The sequence below is a fragment of the Balaenoptera physalus genome (assembly GCF_965194825.1).
Source record: "Balaenoptera physalus genome assembly, chromosome: 17".
NCBI classification, from domain to species: Eukaryota; Metazoa; Chordata; class Mammalia; order Artiodactyla; family Balaenopteridae; genus Balaenoptera; species Balaenoptera physalus.
In genome coordinates, this window is record NC_138895.1 from 65,305,515 (window position 1) to 65,324,337 (window position 18,823).

Consider the following 18,823-nt stretch of genomic DNA (forward strand, 5'->3'; position numbering starts at 1 on the left):
AATAGATAGCTAGTGGGAAGCAGCTGCATAGCACAGGGAGATCAGCTCGGTTCTTTGTGTCCACCTAGAGGGGTGGGATAGGGAGGGTGGGAGGGAGATGCAAGAGGGAGGGGATATGGGGATATATGTAAACGTATAGCTGATTCACTTTGTTATACAGCAGAAACTAACATAACATTGTAAAGGAATTATACTCCAATAAAGATGTTAAAAAAAAATAAGCAGGGAGAAGAGGAATGGGCTTTTTTTTTTTTTTCTGTGAAGTGAAGATAATGAATTTGGTTCTCACCATGTATTTGAGAAGCCTCCAGGACATCCAGGTGGAGATATCACGTGGGCAGGAGGCAGAATGTCATAGTGGAAAACACTGAGAAGCCAGCAGATTTGGGCTTTGTCATTTACCAGCTATGTGACCTAGGGCATGTCATCAGTGCCTCTTAACTCAGGTTTCTAGCTTATGAAATGGAGGTGGTAAGAATCTCTGCTATAACTAACTCAGGATGATTTTATACTAAGCTAAAGTTTAAAAATGCATCAGAAAATGTATTTTAAAAAATGTATTTTTAAAGGATAGAGAGCTTTATGAGGACTCATTATTATTATCATTGCCCTGAAAGACGGTAGTGCACCCCTTAACAGAGCTCGGTACTAGTCAATTCAACAGCATAGCTTTAATGTCCATGGGTCACTTGTGTTGTTAAAGTACAAATAAGTCCCTCTCTTTTGGCCAACAGCCTCGTGTGACAGCGGAGTAGTCTAGGCACATTATCTGTCGTAGAAGAGCCTCTCTCCCTATGTCTTCTACTGAGAGTGACATATTCCACTCTAAAGCGGATGGGGAGATGTTACTATGAGGATTAGGAGGTGTGTTCTGTTGCTGGTAATGAAAAAACAACTCATGCTCAAATAAATGGATTCTCCTGACAGGCTCTGGATTCTTTAGTCTTTTTTCAGAAAGCCAAACACACAGCTCTTATTTTAACACACCCTTACTTCTAAAGTTGCCACTTTCTTCTTCAGCCAGCATCCAGGACTTCACTCCTTCACATCCCAGGCCCATGGATTCAATACCTGTTTCAAGGAGGGGTGAGTCACTCCCATGCTACTTACCGTAGCTACTGGATTTCCCCTAGAAGACACTGACCCACTGAGTATCCAAGAGCTGAAAACATCTCAGCATTTTGATTTTAGGTCAGTTCTAAGGTTCTGTAAGAGCCTGGTGGAGAGGAACAGAAACAGTCCTCTGTTCAGAAGACTGACTTCAAGATTCCTAAAACCAGACACTCTTGCAACCCTGCCCTGACGTGGAGGTACGTTTGCTGGAGATGGTCTTCTATCTGGCTCCTGTCCCCAAAATGAACTTTAAGCATGTATTCCTTGTGGGATGGAAAAGTTGAGTCTCTGAGAACAATCAATAGGGCTATATCTTTTGCCTGTCTCAAGTCCTTTGATGTGATATAAAAGCAATAATGTGCCTGAGAATGAACTCATAAACAGTTATTCATTTTATAGCATAATAAAAGTACGGCAAGATTGAATTGGGATTTAGGCAAAGAACTGGGCTGGCAGTAAGGAGATCTGGTTTTTCTTGCCAACTTGCTCACTGTGTCATCTTTAGTAAATCACCAGGTGGCTCCTGACCTCAGTTTTTCTGCCAGCAAAACATGAATAGGATTGGCACGGTATAGCAGGTAAACAGGGAACAATAACAATTGCAATATATAGTGAAGGCTTACTATGCACTAGGCTCTCTTCTTGAGCTTAGGATACATCAACGAACAGAACAGAAAAAAAGAACTTTTGCATTCATGGAACTCATATTCTAGTGAGGGCAAAGCCAATAGACAATACACATAATAGGTAAATTATTCTGTATGTGGGAAATTGATAGGTGCTATATTAAAGGAAAACAGTGTGGTTAAGGTGGATTTGGAGCCAGAGAGTAGATGGGAGTGTTACAGGCTCTGGAAAGGTCTGGATTGTACCTTTGGCTACTGACTCCCCACATTCATAACACGTAAATAGTAATGTACTCAGATCATAGGTTGTCGTGATGATTCAATGAAGTAAGGGAAGAAAAAGCACTTAGCACCCAAATGTTACTATTATTATCTTTAATTCCTAATCTCAAATACTTTGATTCCGGAATCGAGATTCTCAGATAACAAGCGCTATAGGGACAAAGGGCAATATTTTAAAATTACAAAGAAAACCAAAGATAGAGTTTAGCCCAGGTGGTTTGCTTCAAGATATGGCCAATTATGGAAATAAAAGCGATGCTTGCTGAAATAGGAGTATCTCTAAGGTTCACACAGGACAGACATCTGCAGCCTACAGTTTTAGTTGCGGGAATAAAAACAAAGCAAAATAAAACAAAACAAAAAAAGGATTTATCCATTTTGAAACAAAGTTTTAAAATTTTATAACAGGCCTAACGAGACTCCGGAGGCTCTTTGGAGAACGACACACCTGAACAATCATCAGAAAAGGTAAAATTGCCTCCTCTGGGTATTGACATGAACAGATCTGCCTTTTTCTTTGTCATGCCAGGAACAGAGCGCTTCTGGCAGAGGTGTGAATTTCAGTGCATCATCCCAGAACTGCTGACCTCTGTGGGAAATGTTTCAGTCCTTTGATGTTACTTATTGTTGAGCAAACAGTATTTCTGGCACGAAAAACATTTTGGGTTTATATCTGTTTCCATCAATCTTTATTCAATGGCATTATCATTGCTCACCTATTACAGATATTTCTCAACTGAGACTTCTTGAAAGGGCAGAGGATTGGAGAGAGCACATATTGAAATGACCAAAAGATTCTGTGGCTTCTCCCCCCACTGCCCTTTGCTTATAGAGGTCACAAAATCACTCATGGGAGAAGACTTTTTTAAAATTAGAAAACAGTAAAAGTAGCTCTCCTTGGTCTTCGTCCTGTATTAGGTAAATGCTACACACCTTGAGGCTAATACTACCAAAAAACCAGGCCTCCCTCTCTCTCTCTCCCTCCTTCCTTCCTTCGTTCCTTCCCTCTCTCCATCCTTCCCTACACGTTGTTTGTTATGTTCCAGGTGCTACGCAGGCACAGACGTAAAACCTAAGAGCTCATAATTCCAGGGAGAGCCCTCTACCTCTGAACATGAGGCTGGGTTGTCCAGAACCTAAAAGAAGGTCACTCCATTAACTTGACAGAGAACTTGGCCCAGCTTCCCAAATGCCGCCAGGAAAGTTGTGCTGCCAGGGCTTTTGTGGCTGCCAGAGAGGATCCCGGAGCAAACATGGGAGGGAGTGGGCCTGGTGCCCTGCTGGGGGCAGCAGGATCATTAAGTTCAGTAACTGCTTGCAGGGGAATAGGGTTAATGGGCCAGAACCTTCCTGGAGCTCAACTAAGTCCCCCAAAGAGCATGTTAAGTGATTTAGGAAAGTTTATTTCCACTCAGCAAAACTTCCTATAGGAAGGGACTCCTGGGAAGCAAGTTGGGCCCAGATATGCAAGGGGTACATCTTCAGGAGCTCCTATCTTCAATGAGTTTCCAGTTCAAGTCACACATGTCAAGTGCCAATTGCGGGGGGCGGGTTACTCAGAGCTTGACCTCTAGCTCACTAAAACACTGAAGCAGGTCTGTAAGAAGAGGTGATAAGATTGAACTCAGAGAAGTAACTTGGTTAAGGATGCACTGAATTACAGCCTGTTTAGTCTCCAGAGTAACTCTGATCATCTCTTCAGGCTTTCTCAGAACTGGGTCTCCAGATACAGACTTGACTCAGCCAAATTTCTGGGTCCCAGTAGTCATATGTGTGCAGTAAGAAGACAGAAGAGTTCACGTATAAGGAATGCTTACTCTGGGTCTGGCGCTGTCCAAAGTGCTGGTGCGTACAAAGTACTTTGTATTTATTATCTCATTTAATCCTCACATACCATCTGTATAGGAGGCACCATCATTGTCCTCATTTAACACGTGAGGAAATTGAGGAATAAGGAATTTCTAGAAGAATTCATACACTTAAGAACTTGATGAAACAGGATTCAAGTCTTGGCTATCTGAAGACTGTGCTATTGTTACTACACTGCTGCCTGGGACAAGCTCTCTCCCTTTTGCGTATAATGATGATTGATACCAAATAAACACTTCAGCAATGAAAATTCTAGCAGAATATGGATAAGGAAGTATGGTAGAAGATCTAAACCAAAAGCGTCAGAAGAATTCTGTCTTTATCAGAAAGTTAAGAAAGCCCTCTGTTGACAGCAAGCTGGCTTCTTGTATGTTTCTTTAAATCTCAACCTTGAAAGACCTTCCATCCTTCCATCCATCCATCCATCCATCCACCCACATATCCAACTATTCAACAAATATTTAAGGAGGATCCACTCTATGCTTTGCACTGTGTAAGTTGCTGGGGATATAAAGTTAAGTATATCACAGTCCTTGTGCTCAAGAAAGTCATCATGGGGGTGGGGGGAGAAGTCTTATAAAAAAGTAATTAGAATCCAGTGATATCCATGTTGTAACTGAGGTAGAAGCAACATTCTATGGCCAGCTTGGGGAAGTCAAGAACTTCTAGAGGGGGTGACATATAAGCTGAGAATAAGAGCTGCTTAGAAGAATGTGATAGTTTTGAATGTGTGTGTGTGCACGTGTGTGTGTGTGTGTAAAAACTGAGGAATAGTGAGAGAGTAAATCAGTGGAACATTCCAGAACTGGTAGCATTAGGAGTGGAGGACAATGGACTAGGAATTAGAAGAACTTGGGTTTTCCTCCTGGGCCTGGTATACATGAAGTAAGACACTGGGTAAGTCACTATGCCTTTCTGAGACTTATTTTCCTCATATATTAGACAAGAATATTGATATATGGTTTACCTCACACTCACAGGGATATGACTGAACATTTATGAAGCTTTAGGAACATCTTATTAATACAAATTATTATGATCATAATGAATTTATCCTCTCCATTCCTCAACTGTCCCTCACCATATAAGGACAGGTCTCAATCTTAAGTGAAAGAAGAGTGACCCATGACCAACAAATAAGACTTAAGAAAAATGTATCTCCTGAACCAGGAGACGTCCAGATGTTTTTCTCCTTGACTTCTTTATGTCTTTCCAAAGTCTACACCATACCTTATCATTAACTAGGGGTCATTTTGCTTTTTACATTTGGCCTTTTCTCCCCTTCCTAACTTCACATTGGACTTTTAGACCGGCCCTTCCTACTTCCCCAGGTACCATTTTCATTATTTTTGTTCCTATGGTTTTGACTATGATGACTAAAGGCTGAAAATCTACAACAAACTCCAGGAACTTAATGAGTTAACCTGGGCTGGGTTCGGACTCAACTGAACATATCAGGATGAAAGCATTCAGAAAATAAACTCCATATCCTCTCTCTGGTTTCCCCTTCATTACAGACACTAGTACATCTAGGGTTGCCCTATGGGAAGACTTCCCTGGAATAAGAGAATATGCACAGCTGCCCTCCTATGACCAGTAATGACTGGCATCTGAAGTTCAGAGCCGAAGCCCAATTACCTACATTTATTGTATCAGATGCTTCTATCCCTACGAGTTACGGCGTACAGAAACACTACACCTCCTCCTGGGATGAAATCTGTCTGTAAGAGGTGAAATATGAATTTGCCAGGTAGGAAAGGAATTAGGAAAAAAAAAAAAGAAAACTGAGAGTAACTTGTCTGGAAAAGAAGTGTTCTGTAATGGTGACATTGACATATCTGAAAAGCTGCTAAGGAGGCGGAGGAGGAGAGTAAGAGGATCGGAGGATAACGATGCCAATGGCAGCCTCTGTCTAATGAGGGCCTTTGTGGGCCAGGCACTACGCTAACCACTTTACTTGAAATAATCACTCAGTCCTCACAACAACCCTATGACACAGATACTATTCTTGTCACAGTTTTAGCGATGAGGAATAAAGAGGCTAAATGGCTTACCCAAGGGACTGCAGCTAGTTAAGTGATGGAAGCAGGATTCTAACCCAGACAGAAGTGTCACACACATGGCCTCCTAGACCAGCTACACATCAGGATCATTTGGGGGAGCTATTCAAACTACTGGTTCCTGAACAACCCAGAGGATATATGGAATCAGAATTTCTGGGGATGCCATCTGGCACTACGTAGTTTCCTAAAAGCGTCCCTGGCACTTCTGATGTACAGCCAGGTTTGAGCATCTCTGGAAGACACATGCTTTGTATGACCTGAAGGGACAGATACCAATACTGCGATAGTGCAAGGAGCCAGGTTTTGGCTCAGCGGAAGACAGGAGTTTCTAACAGGGATGACCTGAAGATGGCAGGTGCCGCTTTGGGAGTGAGTGTGCTTCCTCTGTAGTGGGACTGAACGATCATTCAGCCAGCACAATATAAACATGGTGATATTAAATCATTTCCAATCTCAACATGATTTCCAATCACTCATTCATTCAACTGATATTCATTGAACATAAACTACAATCCTCCCCTGGTATCCGTGCGGGATTGGTTCCAGGACCCCTGAAGATACCAAAATCCATGGATGCTCAAGTCCCTTATAGAAAATGGTATAGTACAGTCAGCCCTCCATATCAGCAGGTGGTTGAATTCACAGATATGGAACCAATGAATATGGAGGGCCTACTGTCTATGTTGGGTACTGTGCCAGGCATTGTCATTCTACTAGTAAAAACTGAAGGCAATCTAGGTTTTCACTTGCCTCTCTGACCATCGGTAGTTTATAGTTTTTTAATTTGAAGTAGCTGTGAGAAGGTGGTCCTGTACCACAGCTCAGAATACATTAAGGAGATGTCTTTTGCAGTTTTTTCACTCATTGATTCATTTATTTGTTTAGCAACTACTTATTGATCGGCTACTTATCCACCCAAATTTGTGTTCTCCCGTCTATATACCTTTTATCGGGAGTAGCTGCCCAGCCAGAGACTACATGTCCTAGCGCCCCTTGCAATTCTGTGTGGTGAGGCGACTAAGTTCTTGCCAATAGACCGCGAACAACAATGATGTACACACCTCTAGACCAGGTCCATAAAAGCCTCCCATGAGGCACTCCTTCACGCTCCTTTTCCTTTTGGCTGGGTTGTATGGAGAAAACCTCCAGGGAGTCTTTGAAAGCCACTTACTGATGATGGCAGAATCTCTGTGGGTCTGGGTTGCTGAATGATTGCACGGATGAGGGCCACTCTGCCTACCTGACAAGCCTGCCTAGGACCATTATCCATGCAAGAATAAAAGTTTACGGTGCTGGAGCTTTCATACATTTCTTTGGTTGATGTGTTACAGCAATTAGCCTACCTTTATACAGGTCTGTGAACATGACAGACTTAGTTCTGTGTCTCAGGATTTGCAGCTGCTTTGGGGAGACAAATTACAATCAGGGTGTGAAAGGTAAGCTCCCCACAGTAGCACATAACAAGGGCATCTAAGCCATCATCCTGGGGGAGCAGAGAAATGCCATCCAAGTTGAGACTTGGAGGGTAAAGGGTGTTCCCATCAGAGCAAAGCCTGGGGCAAGAAAGAGGATTGGTGTGTTTGAGGAAATGGAACAGGTTCAGTAGGACTGAAGAGGGTGAGAGGACAAAGTTGGGGAGTGGAAAGGTATGTTGCTGGACGATTCAGGTCATCTGCCAGATCGGCAGAAGAAAAGAAGAGTGTCGTGTCCTTTCTGAATACTGGGCTCAGAGGTCCCAACTTCATGGCAGGAATACCTTCCAAGGCAGTCTGTGCTGTAAAGTTCCCCCTTCTCTTTCCTGCTCAGTGTGAAAGCAGGAATGTGTTTGCATGAGTGCGTGTGCACGCATGTGCATGAATGTTGGGGGGTGAGAAGGGGAGGCAAAGAGAAAGAAGAGGAATACAGTTGATTCAGTCATTTTTGAACTGAATCATATCAGAGAGACCCAACAGAGGGGAGGATGTTGCTTCTCAGGGTGTTGCCCCTGATGCTGGATGAAGGCCACGGCACCGGGAGATTTGTGCGGTGGGATCACCAGTTATGGCAGGCTTAACAGAAATGAAGAGTACCAGCCCAATTCCAGTTTAAACAGACAATATCGAAACCCTGCCAGGAAGAATCTGAGCAATATTTTTGCAAACTTTAATAACAGCTCAGAGAAACTGATCAGAGCATTTGGCTTGGTCATGCATTATTGCTTAGCAGGACCCATGTAATAGCAGAGAGGAATACATCTATTTTTTTTTCCCATTCGCAAAGAATAATATTTTTTCTTCCTCCCAAACAGAGAGGAATTTGGTGAAGTCTAAATGTATTTGTTTTGTTCCTTATTTCAACTTCTCTATAAACCACCCATAGGGTTTTGGCACCTACTGTTAAGGTAGTCAGTTTATTGCCTGCAATATCATCTCTTATTGGAAACTGTATTCTGGAAACTGGAACTTTCTTTGGTTGGAACCTTAATTTGTAGCTTTGATGTCCACTTGCCAGGCACTGACAATGAGAATTAGGTGGAAGGTTTTCTGGCTATGCGAGTAGTGGGAGAGTTCCATATATTGTTCCCTTGGGGGAAAAGAGAAATTGACAGCTTTCTGGATCCATGTTTCTGGATCCATGGTTTTGAAATCTGAAATGAGGTCAAATCCCAGATCTACAACTCATGAACTGGGTGACTTTGAAGAAGTGGCTTAAGCACTCCAGGCCTCAGTCTTCCCTCACCTGCAGAATAAGGATGTCCCCAAGCTCCCAGGTAAATTAGAAAGATCATATAAGGTAAAGTGTGTCAAATGCCTGGGATCGTACCTGCCTTTTGGGAGAATCCTATCAAATGGCATGTCCCATCCTCTTCTTCCTCCTCCAAAAGGCAGAGAGAAGAGGTTGTGAGGCCCTGGACAGAGCACAAAGGCTGTTTCCAGGTTAGCATGTGAAGGGGGTGGCGGGGAGGTGGGTTTGTTCAATGTTAAGGCGCTTCCCCTAGGGAGAGGGGTACCTGAAGAGTCCAAAGGACAAGTCAGACTCAAGTAAATAAGAGCCTTCTAGAGACTGCAAGCTAGTTGTTAATAGAACCGGGTCCCTTGGCAGCGTTGCTTGAATTTGGCTCAACTTCAGGACAAATTTGGCCTCACTTTGGGAATAATATTAAAGAAAGATGGACTGAGATCTTTTTATCCTAAATATATTTTACGAAGAAAACAGAACTAGGAAAAAAATGGTGGGGGAGGAGGTCAGAGAGAATTATTTTCCTTTAGGTGGGACTGGTGGTTCCGATTGTTTTGGATGAGGAGTCTGGACATGAAAGGGACTGGAACATTCTTTCTCACTCATTAGTCCTTCCTGGGATTCTGTTTCCTTAAAAGGACTTCCCTGACTACCCCTCTCCCCAGAGGAAGCACTGTCTACCTCCTTACCTTACTTTTGTTTGTCATAACATTTATCATCCTCTGAATTTACACATATTGATTTGGTTTTGTGCTCATAACTTGTCTCCCCTAGTGAAATGGACCTGTGATGGCAGGTTCTGTACCTCACTGGCTATAGTGCACGATGACTGATACAGAAATATTTACTGAATTAAGCAATGAACAATGCGATACCTATTGTGTATCGTGATTGCTTTTATTTTTCAAGGTTAGTAAAAACAAAATTTAATTATTGCTATTAAATAAAACATTAAAAATAGATAATTCCTCAGCAAATATAGTCCTTTGTTCTAGATTTATAAGTACTTTAGAAGCAGAATTGATTTTTACCCACTTTTTCTTACATTAGTATCCACAAAAAGTTCAGTGTTTTCAGTGTTCAATGAATTCTAAGTGACGTTTAGATAAATCCGCATACACTTTAGATTCATCCCATTTCTTAGTAGTCAGAAGGTATTATCCAAATAAGCTGTCATTTCTACCATCATTTCCCTTAAAGTCTCCTCAACTGTCTCAGATATATAAACCTTACATTTCAGGGTCAGTAAGATGTCACTCTCAGCCTATTAACAAATAACGTATGTATTATAAACACTTTAAATAAACGTGATTACCACAAATCTACTTTTTCACATGTCCTGGTGTCCATAGGGTTTAAACATTTTGAGGAAGGAAGAATCGTTTCTCATCAGGCAATCAAATGTGAGTCTCACTACAAAATGAAAGGGATCTTAGCAGCAGGAACGATACAGCTTCATAAGATACTTCATACTTCAGAGTAAAATTCATTCTACTCTCAGTTGTTGGGGTCATATTTGAAGAGTGGATGCGGGAGGGGAGAGGGCGCACAGGCACAAGGAGAGCCGTGACTAGTAGTGAATGCCATGACAATCCACCTGGGAAACAGGCAAACAAACACCCAGAATTCACAACTCATCTGGGACTCTCTCCATCCCCTGTAAGGTGGGATGTGCTGTGCCCCACCTAAGACATTCCCTCCTTTATGCTCTGCAAAAAGGACCGAGAGGAGTCCATTCTGGGAAGACAATGTAACAGCAACTGCAGGCCTCTGACTCTGGAGGAGGCATCCTCTGCTGCGGACTACAGGACCCACTACAAACCAATCCCTTCCAGACTCTGCAAACTCAGCAGCAATAGGACCTACCTTCCAGGGTTGCTGTGACAGGAGATAAGCTGATGATACAGTGCCAGGCACTTATTTAAGTCCTCAACCAATGAATGTTAGCAGTTATGAAAAGCTCTGCGTGGTGACTACTTCATACCCTTAATCGATTCCTCCACAAATTCCTCACCGCAACAAAATCTGTTTTATTAAAAAATTGAAGTAGAAAAGCCCCACTGAGCAGCAGTGCCCCATTTGCGAGAGAGTCCTAGCAAAGAGGAGGGGAGGCGGCAGCCCCGCGCCTTCACAGCATTACAGCAATTATACCCTGCATTATTAAACTCCGTGGTATCCAGCTCAACTGGCGAAATAATAAGAATTAAATACAGCCTAAATAGTAGCACTTTCCCTCATCCGTGAAAGAGTGGCACTCGACAATGAAGCTCTCTAGCTAAATTACCGAGTGCGGGGCCTAAATTTAGGATGGGGCACTTCTGAAACAGTTGATCACTGCATCTAAGATTATGTGTGTTCTTATGAACTGTTGAAACTGATGAAATAAATATAAAATGGTAGATTATTACAGATACAATTATGGGAAAAACCTTGCCTGGGCTGCCTTAGAATGGTTCTGCATCGCTACATGAAAAGGTTATTGAGAAGCGATTGCAACTCATGCCTACAAATGGCACCACAAACCACATCCATCTTCTGTAAGAGATTTGGCATACTGAATAGAACAATTTCCTTCATTACCAAGTTTGATCCTTAAGATGAAAAGACAGATTTTAGGCGACTGGGACCCTGCGTTATGCCTCAGCTGGATAAAAAACAAAAACAACAAGACAATAACAGTGGTTCACAGCACAGAGCCAATAGGGAGAACATGCAAAGCGATAATGCAACAGTCAGAACTTTACCTTCTTGGTTTCTAATCAGTTTCTGAGAAGGTCAGAGGGCAGAGCAGATTAGCATTTGTGCTTTGACATAAGACAGACCCCAGAGCTATGCCACTTTTAAGTTGTGTATTTTCAGACATTTTCTTGCCTACCCTAAGCCATGCTTTCCCCATCAGTAAATTTAGGACGGTAGTCATAGAACCTTCTGCATAGGGTTGGTGTGAGCCTCTGGGTTAAATGTTTAGATGAATTATTCCATTCAATCCTCAAGCTAACTCCACTATAAGTGCTCTGTAAATGACAGCCACTTTCCATAATTCCATTCTGCCTCTGCAAGTTGAAAACTTTGTGGTCTTGGGCAAACCACTTAACTCCTAGGTATAGCTGTCTCTTCATATGGAAAAAGACGATGACTAATGCTTGTATCTACCTAACTGAATTGCTGGAAGAAATAAGTTACGTACAGTGTGCTTATCAGACATATGGTAAGCCTTCCACATGTTAGATGCTATCATTATTACTACTATGAATACTGCAATTGTTTTAAGAATCAATGAAGTCCATAGAAGAGGGGTTGGGGGAGCAAACTTTCCTGGGTTGTGGTCCTAAGAGCTAGGTTGTGTCATACCGGTGATCCAATGGGAGCCCTGGACTTCCTATTTGTCCCTCCAGCCCCATCTAGGGTCCATGGCTGTGCCAAGAGGAGCCAGCTGAGGTGACATCACAACAGCACTCAGAGCCTCTCTCCTCTGGAGGAGCTGGAGGGCGGGAAGAAAGAGGCAGAGGCTGGACACTGTTTGCTCAGGCCTCCAATTCTGTAGGACCTTGACTGGGACTTGTGATGTTATTGCTCAATAAAATATTTTTGTCATTATTAAAATCACACAAATATAACAATTAAATATCAATATTAAAAAAAAAAACCCAGCAGGGCTTCCCTGGTGGCTCAGTGGTTAAGAATCCACCTGCCAATGCAGGGGACACGGGTTCGAGCCCTGGTCCGGGAAGATCCCACATGCCCAGAGCAACTAAGCCCGTGCGCCGCAACTACTGAGCCTGTGCTCTAGAGCCCACAAGCCACAACTACTGAGCCCGCGCGCCTAGAGCCTGTGCTCCGCAACAAGAGAGGCCACCCAATGAGAGGCCCACGCACTGCAGCAAAGAGTGGCCCCCACTCGCCGCAACTCCAGAAAGCCCGCTCACAGCAACAAAGACCCAACGCAGCCAGAAATAAAAATAAATGAATTTATTAAAAAAAAAACAAAACAGCAAAATATTGGTAACTATGTCTTGGTCTGGTTTTGTTTTTTCTTCTCCCTGACTCTCTTCTTCCTTTCCTCCCTCTGTTCCAATATATTGGGAGCTTCAAAGAAAAGAAGTAGCCAAGGCCTTTCTCAAATTCTGATGGGGCTTGAGACTACCTTTTTTTGTTTAATCAAAGTTTTCCTTGGCTAGGATTTGAGCTGCCTGCATCTGTGATTTGGTGATTTGTGCCCCTCCCCCCACCCCCAATCAGAAAACTAAGTAGTAAACACATGAGCTCTCCAGTGAGACACATATTGGTTCAAATCCCAGCTCTGGAAATGCTAGCTTTGGCTGTTTCCTCATCTATAAAATGGGGGTAATAATAATACCCTGATCACAGGACCACTGAGAAAGTCACAGGAGATCAAGCATCTGATATCTTAGCAGTGCTTGGCACATAGTAAAGGATCATACATGCTACCAGTATTATTTGTCTCAAGCTTTAGCATTCCAGTATCAGAATGTACTCTAGCCAGTTAGGATTTTCCTTTTTTTGTTGTCGTTGTGGTAAAATATCCATAACATAAAATTTATCATTTTGACTATTTTTAAATATATCCTTCAGCGGCATTAAGTACATTCACATTGTTGTGCAGCCATCAGTTCCTCTTATTTTGGGGGTAAGGCCCCTGAGACTCTGAATCACATCTGATGACCTGCCCAAAGTCACACTGAGTCCTGGAACCTATATCTTCCATCCCTTCAGAGTTCCCTAGATTTTGGAAGGATCTCTTCTTCCACTCATGCGGAACCAAGTTTTAGAACAAACAGCAAAGTTGGGCATAGAATTAGAGCATTCATTCCATCAAAACATTTATTCCATAAATATTTATTTGAGCATCTACCATGGAAAGGACACATGCAAGGAATGTGGCAAGAGTTCTCAGTTGTAACAGAATCTCCCTGTAACAGCCCTCTTGGTATCTGGTTGGTAGTAAGTTTTCGTTCTATAAATGAGGCCATGGAAATCCAGAGAGTGTTGGTAACTTACACAAGTCCACAGAGTTGGTAAATAGTGAAGACGAAATCCAATACTAGGGGAATATAACTCCAAGATATTTTGGGTGAATCTGGTGACAGGGCTTGTTAAGTTTTTTTAGGGGTAAGAATTTTTTTCCTTGAGCCATAATAACACTATAGTAACATAGTGCAGTATATTTTTTGTTACCATGGGGAGAAGAAACAGACTCTCCTGTGAATTAAAGGTACCTGAAGTGAAAGAGGAACTAGGTCTCATGTTCACAGACTGAGAAGATTCTTGAATCGTCACACCAGGGTATTCTTATGCCTTGGGGATGGGAATGTTGATGGTGGTGTATAATTTGTTACACAGGAATGGATAACTCATCCAAATTTTGAGAGCACAGAAATTCATCTTTGGAGTCAGATAGTTCTAAGATTTGCATTCCAGTTTGGCCAGTTAGTTTTGTAGCCTTGGGCAACTTCTTCCACATCTCTAAGCTTCCATTTCCTCATCCACAAAATGGAGATAATAATAGCACTTATGCCCGAGTTTTCTTTTTTTTTTTTTCTCCCCTGAGTAGATAAAGTGATGCTTGTTAAACACAGTGCTTGGCACATGGTAAGCAGTCAGTATTTAGGAGTTATAATTGTTATTGCTATGATAATTTTTTGGAGCTCATTGGGCAAATATTTGACATACTGATTCTTCTTAAAATACCGACTATAAGCCTTTATCAATTGGATTATGCAAAAGGAAGCTTTTTATGAGGAAGACAGGCTCAGAGGACACAGGTTTTGCCTGCTATTGCCTGTGGTGCCGAAGGACATGCCAAGATTAAAAAGCCCTAACCAAACAGCAGCCAACCGAGCTCTTCTCTCCTTGTCCACAAAATGCTGAGGAACAGCATTTTGTAATGTCATTAAAATTACACTGAAGAATGACTCCTCCATCACCCCATCATTCAATCACTTTTTCCTTCGCCAGTGGGAGCCAAGCGCTCAGCTTTACCTTCCCCTACAAACAATCACCTGGCCTTCAGCTCCTGAGACCCAACCCTGGGATGGGTTATTCATTGATTTTAGGGGCCAGAATCCAATATTTCTCTCGAACTTGTCTCTTTATGGTCTGCACGGAGGTCAAAAGAAACTACACACTCATTTTCTAAAAAGATATTTTCTGATGTGAGAATGGCTAGAAACTTTTGCCTGCTTCCCATTCTTTATGTCCAAGTTTCTGTTCTTTTTGGCCCAATGGTTCATTCCATCGCTAACCTGAGGGCAGGTTTAGAAGATGACTCACTGTGAAAACCATAATTTGTCTGCAGTCACCACCTTCAGAACAAGACTCATTAAGGAAACTTATCTCCCACAACAGTGTTCAAAGAGATGAGTGACCCCTGCCCACACTGATACCCCTGCCTTTTTTTTTTTTTTTTTGAGAAGAAGACCATTTGGCTCACTTCTTAGACAAAAATGATAAGTCACTCCAGACTTATGAAAATACACATTTTGATGTGACCTTTCATCAGGTGGTGAACGACTTTCTCATGGAGAAGTTTAAGATGACTGCATTTTGTTGGAAACAATCTTGACTCTTAATAAGCCCTATGGGGAGATATTACTAGGGAACAAGAGACTTGACTGTTGATCTTGGCTTGGCCACTGGTTAGCTATGTGAACTTGGGCAGATCACTACATCTCTGTGAGTCAATTCAGTTTCTTCATTCATTAAATGGGGAGAATAAATACCTGTTTCACCTAGTTTTCACAAAGATCAAATGATATATATATATATCAACATATGCCATATATATATATGGCAACACGTAAAGATTCCAAAACAGTGTTAAATGAAGAAAAGAAATTATGGAGTTTATAACACTATCATTTGTATGAATTACAAATATTCACACTGAAAACAATAGTATATATTAATTATATGTCAAACGTGCTGCAGTTTTTGCTTAAGTGGGTGGGGATAGAAAATGAAATTAAAAAAAAAAAAAAAAAGAGAAGAAAACCCCACAAGTGTCCCTTGAAAGAACTGAAAAAATTGTGTGCCACGAGCCAAGTAGTACAGTTAACCCTGTGCAGCCGAGGTCCAGAAAGAAAACCTGCAAGCCCAAACTCTGATTCTTTTTTGTAAAAACTATATATCCAGATGTACATATATGCCTAAAAGATCAAAAGCATTTGCAATGAAATTTTACAGTGGTTATTGCTGGGTGCTGGAATGGGACATGACTTTTATTTTCTTCTTTTGCTTATCTGTATATTCTAGACTTTCTAGACAATGGATATATACTCCTTTTGTACCAAGGAAAGCAACTTTACTTAAAAGTCCTAAAGACATGTGTCATGTTTTCCTAGCTTAGTAACCTGTACGCACGTCCACGGTGTGGAGCTTTGAAGTCTTGTGTCCCTGAAAGATGACCTGCAGTTCTTGTTTCTGGTTGTGCTTCTCGTGAAAACGGAGAGGGGTAAAACTTTAAAGAGGTGAGCACTTGGCAGGTGTATTTACCAAGAGAAAGAATTCTGCATGGAGACAGAGAGAGAACAGCACATTGGGCAGTGATTTTCTTTCACTGGCTCCCCAAGAAACTCAAGCGTAAACGGTTAAAAATACTGTCTCTAAGAGCTACTGGTTTTTTCCCCCTGTTAGAAATCCATCAGCAAGGAACACATAAAATATCTGCCCTCCTCCCATTCAGGTATCAAATGAAGCTATTGACTTTTGTTTTTAATCACTGGGATTTGAGAACATTTGCAGTCCTTTCTATGGGGTGGCCCTTTCTGTACATTTTGCAGGGAAAAAAATCCATTCACACATATATAAGATGAATGTGTTATTAATAATGATTATTGACAGCAGGCATTAGAATTCCTCTGAGGGAGGGAACAATCCTTGTTCGATAAAAATTGTTGATGAGCTCTACAGGGTAGAAGGAGACTAGTAGTTAAAACCACAAAAGTTGGTGATAAAATACCCTGAAGGAGATAGTGAGAGAAATTCTGTTTTGTTCCACAAAGTGTAGCAAAAACTCAGAAAGGAGAAAAGAAAACATATAGAAAGGAGCCAAGAGGAGGTATAAAGGTCTGAAGAAATAACCAGATAATAGCCTGGCATGGGGTTTTATAAACAGGGATGTCCAATGATAAATCTGAAGCTGTCTGAGGTCTACGAAGAACTTCTCTTCCCTGCCTCACATTTTAGGGAAGGTTTATTTCTGGAACTAGGAGATGAGGCTGAGTTTTACATCAGGGAGGCCGCAGGTGAGGAAGCAAGAGCCCAAAATTCGAAGCACCCCAAGGACACTTGAAACTCCTTAGACTCCACAGCTGTCCTGACTTTCACACCCACCCTAGCTGGATCTTCAGAGTGACCACAGATGGCAAGCTGTTTATCTTCTGCTTCACCAGGAAAACAAACCCAGGGCATGCCAAAGTAGGAAGACAACTTCCTTTGGGGGGAACTGGACTAGTTACCAAAGATTACTAAGAAGTCTCAAGTTTCTGCTCTTAGACACTGTGAGGCCAGAGGAGCTTTCAGAAGAGCTTCTCCAGTAACAGTGAGCAGCTTTAATTGCCTGGATCCCCTGTAGATTATTATTATAGAACTTAAAATACTAGGCACAGCAATAATGCACTCTGGATGCTAAAGGAGAGGGGGAAAATGACATCTACTGTCCCAGCCACGTTACATAGCTCATCTTATTTAACCCTTATTATGATCCTGGGAGGTGAGTAGTATTATCCCCTCACTTTACACAGGAGGGAGCTGAGCTCAGAGAGGTTAAATCACTTGCCCAACATTTCACAGAGTTAAGAAGTGATGGGACCAGGATTTGACCCCGACCTGTTTGCAAAGTCTAGTCTCTCTACTCTGTTATCCTTTCTTCTGAAGGAATAATCAAAAGATATATAGCAGCTGCCTTCTGGGAATACTTAATAAAAAAGGACTGACTGACAAACCATTCTCTTTTGATGTTTCCATCATTTCTGGTGATATGTCCGTGCACTTATCACAGAATCTTCAACTTGTAAGGGAAGCCTCAGAGAGCCTTTAAACAGGGAGATCTTTTTGGGATTGGGGTGGGTGTGAGTGGGGTTTAAGCTGAATTTTGATTGAGAAAAAAATAACCCAGGCTAAGGGCAGTGGGAATACACTTTAGGCAGAAGAATTCACACAGGGGAAGGGTGACAAGTGGCTGGAGGAGGCAGCCAGTGTGGAGGAGGAATCTGCAGAGCTAAAGAAGGGAGCACGGACAAAGGTGGTCATGGCTATACATGTGTTTTCACTTCTAGGCAGGCTCAACTCCCTTCAGCTAAGCAAGTGTGTATTCATCATCTGCTCTGCATGTATCAAGCACTGTGCTACATGCTGGGAACCCAAAGATGAATATGGTAAGGGGTGCATGCATGACCATTAGGAGCTTGGTCTAATCAGAAAGTAGAGTGGATATTGTTGGTGGCCTCCAAAGTATCCTTTATCCCTTCCCCCTTCCCACAAGGACATGAACTTTCCAGTCTTGGAGTCTCAGCCAGGTATCATATTCCCATCTCCTTTGTACTCATGATTGGTTTAGGGATGGCACCAGTCTTTCATTGATTCAATCAGAGAAAGCTCAGAGCTTTTGTCTTCTCATGAGGGGAAGAGAAGTTCTTTCTTCCAGTCTGGATATCAATGGGGAAACTTGTCCTAGGAATTGTGGCAATCATTCTGATACCATGAGGGATTAGTCTGAAGGAAAAGCCAGGATGATACAGTCAAGAGAAACAGAAAAGTGAAGCCCGATGAGCCCATGAACCTCTGGATCAAACTATACCTGAAAGCTGTATACCTCTTTTCATTTAAGTGAACGAATATAATCCAGTCTGAGTTGGATTTTCTGTAACATGCAGTAAAAACAATCATTTAAGGAGATATAAAAATAGATCACTCCAACATCAAATGGTGAGTGATATAATAAAAATATAAACAGAGTGATGTGGGATTTTAGTGGAGAGGCAGTGACCCCAACTCTGGGATACAGGGAAGGATTTCTAAGGAAATGATAATTTAACTGAGCCTTGAAGGACGAACTAGAGTTAGGTGGGGAAGGAGTTTCAGGTAGAGGGGACAGCATGAGAACAGGCACAAAGGCACAAACTACATGATGCT

The 18,823-nt window shown here is 42.0% G+C and overlaps 1 protein-coding gene and 2 long non-coding RNA genes across 6 annotated transcripts in view; 1 reads left to right on the plus strand and 2 right to left on the minus strand.

The window, feature by feature from the left end:
- The window catches only part of LOC309646705, a 610,320-nt gene that overhangs the window by 84,566 nt on the left and 506,931 nt on the right, over positions 1–18,823 (minus strand). The window lies entirely within an intron of this gene.
- The window catches only part of SAMD12 (sterile alpha motif domain containing 12), a 443,684-nt gene that overhangs the window by 64,665 nt on the left and 360,196 nt on the right, over positions 1–18,823 (minus strand). The window lies entirely within an intron of this gene.
- Positions 1,222–15,425, plus strand: LOC309646707. Its single transcript, XR_014255547.1, has 3 exons — positions 1,222–1,310; positions 2,430–2,489; positions 9,446–15,425. It is a non-coding gene; the product is annotated as an uncharacterized lncRNA (long non-coding RNA).